This window comes from Dermacentor silvarum, chromosome 3 (assembly GCF_013339745.2).
Source record: "Dermacentor silvarum isolate Dsil-2018 chromosome 3, BIME_Dsil_1.4, whole genome shotgun sequence".
Lineage (NCBI taxonomy): Eukaryota > Metazoa > Arthropoda > Arachnida > Ixodida > Ixodidae > Dermacentor > Dermacentor silvarum.
In genome coordinates, this window is record NC_051156.1 from 202,735,805 (window position 1) to 202,741,804 (window position 6,000).

The following is a 6,000-nucleotide window of genomic DNA, read 5'->3' on the forward strand; positions in this document are numbered from 1 at the left end:
AAGTAGAAAAAAAAATGAATGACGAAAGCGGACGTGATAAATCGACGTACGCGCACAGGCCTAAAGAGGCCTGAATACATGGAACGCCGTGAATGTGAGCCTTTGCTTCTGCAAACTGGAGTGAGGGTCTGTCAACCCCAAAGTGAGAGTATACGTTATGCTGCCCTCTAGGGTCCATGACGTTACTTAATCAGCTCCGAGGACGCACACTTTGGGGTTGAATGAAGAAATGCGACGTCTCGATTAATCACGGCACGACGAGCGCAGTGAATGTCGAGAAAAATGAACCCGCATAAGTGACTCGAGCCTCTGAATTCAGGCCATCCTCTCGTTTTGCGAGTCGGCCATCCTTGTCGGTCTTTCTCAGCGCCCGTTAGCTGCTTTGGTTTGCTGTAGGACTCTACTGGCAGCCCTACAATGCTCGCGCATCGCTCGCATGTGCTGAAAATGCTGTACCTTGTTGAATGCAACCGCACAGTGTGATTGTGGTCGTGCGGACGAAGATGCCATACGCGAGCTTCGTCTTGAACGCTGTCACAACGATACGCCAAGAAACCGACTGATACCGACAGCTAATGGCGTGAGACCGCGCTGCCTTTCAATCTGAAGAGGCTGCTGTGCCCATGGTCAAGAAGCGCCACGCAAAAGACCGATTTCGCGAAGAGTTTCGCTGTACGTCGCTTCTGCCACAAAGCATGCCGGTAGTAGACGTCGTAAGTAGTCTGAAGGGCAGTTATGGTAAGAAGCGCGTTGCGTTTGTTTCATGACAAACTCGTTTATTCCTAGAGATCGAAAGGCAGGGAGATGAATATAAAAATATTTTACAATAGGAGTGGGGCTGAGCAGACGCATGTCGCCATGTTCCCCCGAAATTTCAGTGGAGAGAGAGGGAGAGAGAGAGAGAGATAAATGAGATGCCAAAATTCACAACGGCATTGCTCTCGGCATTCCGCTCTATTTATAATAGCAGTGCATGGTAAACGACGACGCAGAAACAGATAGACGGTACAAGCAGTGCCTTACAGGAGACACATTATTTTAGGCAAAATGTGACACATATAAGCATAAAAAAAGAAACCTCCCACACACAGTGACACATTGGGGCGGGTCACTTTTACAAAATATTATAAAGACACGTTTCCAGCTGTCAAATCATGCTATTTTCTCCTTTGTTACAGCTGTCGAAATCTGTTAACACATATGCGTTGCTGTTTGGCGATCCAAAACGCTTCCATATTTTTCCGCTTGCGTTGGTTACTTGTGCCTTAATCTGATATACTCGGCTCATACAACACGGTTGCTCGAGGGCGCACTCCCTTTGCACCGGCGCCTTTGCGTCAGCGGTGAAAGTCCGGCCACCAACAAACAAGCACAAAAACTGGCAAAGAGCAAAAGAAAACTATTTCCTTTAAGAACATCCCCCTCCAAGTTTTCTGCTGTGCAGTTTAGCGGACCGGAAACTCTCATCTGACAAACATCACTCCATTTCCTCCATCTCTTGAAAACAACTATACCCTGTGGCAACCAGTTAATTCAGTACAAGCTCCGCACACGAAAATTCAGTGCACGTGCCCTGAGCACTACGCGCCTCCTCACTTCGCCCCTGAAGAGAGCCGCGCCAGCTCGAGCCAGCTCGAGCCAGCTCGCGGCCTAAGCGCGGCTATTGCTTTGCTAATGTGAATGCTAGGTTAATTGTAAAATAAACGTTCGTTGTTCCTTGCTAAAATATTGCCTCTGGCTGAGTACTCATATCGTGTACAGGTTTCATGCCAGTTTCACGCCTAAAACGGTCACACAAATATGAATCTGTACGGTGAACTTGTCCGTCTAAGGCACGCAGGTAAACAGAAAGTGCCGGACGTCAGGTAAATGTGCGAACGCCAATTGGCTGCCGCTTCTATACACATTCTCTTTGAGTTGGCCAGCGGTACTCGTGCCACTGCATTCTTGAGTTGTCGCTGGCTAGCGACTAAACGAATGCCTGTTACTACGTGAGCCATCTGTAGGGCTCCACTACGAATGCATGCAGACTGACTGGCCCTTTCTTCTTGTCCTTCGCCTCATTTAGCCTTCTCCAAGTGTAGGGTAGCCAACCGGACGTGACCGCGGTTATCCTCCCTGCCTTTCCTTTTCAGAGCTTCTCTCTCCTACCGTACAACTTCTGCACCAACTCGCCAAACAAAAGCCACCGCCGTTCTTTTTTTTCTCCCTAGAGATCGAAAAAAGTACCGGAATCAAGGATGGCGGGCGCTGGTTTTTGTCCCTGAACGAATCCGGGCTCATCGCCACTGTTTCCCGGACATCTTCTGTTGAAGCAAACTTTGCGTTCAGCTTCGTACTTGCTCGAAGGCTCGAACATGAAGAGGAAACTTTGGAAAAGGGAAGAAAAGAGAAATTAGACGCGGAAACACGTGACCGGGGTATCGACAGCAGCTTCACGTTCCAGCGGTACGACCGTGAGAGTAGTGGCAGAATGGCGAGTAGGTGCAGCTCCCAAAATTAAATTAGACCCCGCTCCTCCTCAACAACGCTTCCCGTGTGCCGGCAAATCACAAAAGTCTTTTATTCCTGTGGCCTTGGCGTAACCTATCCTTTGCCGAACGTTTTATTTGTGCTTTTTTTTTTATTCGGTGGCGCTGTCAACATTTTGCCTATTGTACTTTTGTTTTACGTCTATTTAGGTCATCTTATCTACGCATATCCCGAACCGGTACTTCAAACAATACTCTAGCCCACAAAGCGGATTCTATATACCTTCCGGAATTCTATATAACTCGCCCATTTCGCCGTATATTGCTGAACACGAATTCTATTGGAGGAAAAGCCAGATAAAAACGAGTGAGCAGCTTCGACTTAGATATCAGGTTACCTCGGGACGAGAACAAAGAAAAAGAAAAGAAAGCACCGAAGTATATGCCTGCGAGGAGTTGTAAAACCAGAGGAATGAAGATTGGCAAGAAAGGACAGACGGAATCAACAAAATGAAACCTGAACCGATATTCCGTTCGGCTGAACAACATGTCCGCACCTAACACCGGGACATCTGCGAGGATCGAATAAGAAGGTTACGAGAGCGAAAACTGGCTTACAAGGAGCTGGGGGCCAAGCCATGTATAGCACTGTGGCTGCGATGTTCTTATCTCTTGCGGCTTGGTGGATTCCCCGTCCGCTCGTGCCGGCTACAGAAGCGAATTTCCTCCCGAAAATCTCGTCTTTCCTCGGCGACAGCGGGAGAAGATGATCAAGAAGAAAGTCTCTTAGTGAAAAAGCGGCGGGATTCGAGACCATATTACGTGTGCTGTCTGCAACCACGTCTGCCTCTTCTAGAGGAAATGCCCGATTTTGTCACTTTAAAGTTGTTTTTCATCCTGCGAAAGTTCCATTTCCTTCAAATAGGATAGGTAAGCCCCGCTTCGTTTTCGGTTCGGCTCATGTAACGCAGTCTTGCACGCCTTGTCGTCTTACAGCAGACGACTACTTGGTGTCTGGAAAGTACGTTAAATTTCTCGTAACTCCGAAAATTGCGCCACTTCTTTTGACTACAACGAACTTTCTCGTGAAGAAGAGGAGGCGAAACTTTTTTTTTTCTCTGTGCAGACGGCGGCCAAATTTCAGGCCAGACGGAAAGCTCTTCGAACTTCTCAACGGCTTTTCCTGAGCGAACGCGAGCTTTGGTAGCCTCCATCTACCAAGTGTTGCAGCCACGATTGAACATTGTGCGACTTCAATTCTAGCAGCACTGTTCGGAGGAACATGTTTATCGCAGCACACGGCAGAACCTGCGTCAAATGAATTCGAGAATCCGATCGTCACGGGCGTTTGGCATATTCCGCGAACGTTGTACGCACTAGCGTTCGCACAAGAAAGGCTAACGAGGAGAACTGGTAGACTGCTGATAACATGACGGCATAATCTCTTTTCGATGTGATAGTTAACACAAGCTCCATCTAAATTACTTACAATATTGCTCTTGAATAGAATTTGAAGTAGTGACAGTAGTTTTGGATGCCGTTTTTATACAGGCATGAATTGCTGCGGTTTATCAGAGCCCATGCTATAGTATGACACAGGACATTGGGGCTTCTTAATTTGTATAGAGCTTAATGCTTTCTTTTTTTTCGGCCTGTGAGATGTACAGATGAAGTTCAACATAAAGCAAGAGATCCCTTGGTGAAACCCTATAATAGAACATGTCATTATAACACAAGTAAAATTAAATTAAAGAAAAGAAGCACCTGCGAAATATACGGAATGTACATCTGTCGCTTAGAGGTAGTTCGATAAAATATTCTAGGATGGGCATAATTCGAAAAGAAAAAAATGTATGGGTGATAAAGTGTCTATGTCATTTTCGAAAGAAACACTTCATTGTAACGCTCATTTTATGCACGCGCCAAAAATCTTACATGAATGTAAATGAAATACGGAAGAGCAAAGAAATGGAACTCATGACTTTAGGGTTTATACGTATACTCTCGACTAACACTTTCGGGGATTTTTTCACATTTGGGTGACGGTGAGCCCGACATGGACTGACAGGCGTTCTGCCCAGTGGCTTACAGCCTGACCACGCACGATGAATCTGATGTACTCTAAAGTGATCGACGCGGAATACAATCACCAGTTTGACACGAGGACTTGTCGGAACGTTTTTAAGCGAAGCTTTATATGCTCACAAGTGTCGGCGGTGGTGGTGGGGATGTCACGCTGAAAAGTGAACCGATCCTGTTGATAGTGCAGAATAATGGTGATAGTGTTCCGGGTATGTGCTCAATGGCACATACCAGGGACAAAAAAGAAAGAGATAAAGAGAGAGTGAGAGAAAGAGAAAGGAGAGAGAAAGAAAGATAAATAGAGAGAGATAGATAGAGAGAGAGAATAGAGAAAGAAGAGAGAGAGACAAAGAAAGAAAATCACCACGAAGGTCAGATACACACACGACATGCTTCGCTTACCCCCATTTTTTCGACAGGGGAAGAGCTGGTGATTTTTTTCACGAACCGTAGGTACCGAACTGAAGCGTCATCATTTCTTCATTTCTGATAATTGTTTGCATAAGATTCCACCTTTTAAGTATCACTTCTAAATACATATTGCTAATATCTACGCGGGATATGCCCTCGAGCGGGATAATCGACAGCTCAGAAATGTGTAGGAGCTCAACAACTGCAGCGGGGGAAGCAAGATACGGAGAGAGAGAGAGAGAGAAAAAAAACAGCATAAAAATGAGAGGACAGTCAGGAAAGTCAACCAGACGAGCTGCCGGTTTCTTTAGTCCCAAAGGTGACGAGATAAGGAAGCCATTTTAATTCGATTATTCAGGAGTCTATAGATTCTTCAATAATCGAACGAAGACGCCTCGTTCATGTATACTTTTGCGCGAATACGTTCGTTCTCAGTGGTCGATTGTAGGCGTGAAGTTATCCACAACCGCACTTGTTTTAATTGATAGTACCCTCTTTCCCCCTCTCCTTTTTTTCTTTTCATCCCTTAAGCCCTATTCGTCCCGCGAAGGGTAGCAAACCGGACGCGCGTCTGGCTGACTTCCCTGTCTTTCCTTCCTCCATGTCGTCCTCCTTCTCCTTTGATGCATGATTTTAAAAAATTTTTGTTTTTGTAAAATTTCCCGACTTGCTGTGTATTCGCGATTTAAACATTTGTGCGACACGCAAAAAAACAAAATGGGATCAATACAAAAGTTTGTTGTATTGACAGTAGCCCATTTGTGGTGCGAAGTGTATTTATTCTGTTGACTAAGAATTCTCCAATAATTTTTTTTGTTCTGTTCTCAGGATTAAATAACGGCCGCGATGGGAGAAATGCCGATCAGGACTTAATTCAGTCGTTCCATTATTAGTGTCTCCAAAGCTACTTTCCTGTTTTACTCGCCCCTTCTTGCGAAATTTGTAGGCGTGATAGACCTGCAAGCCGGCCTATGCTTCACCGCTATAGTCTATATCGACCAACGGACGAAAAACCGTAATGATCTGGCGATTCGTA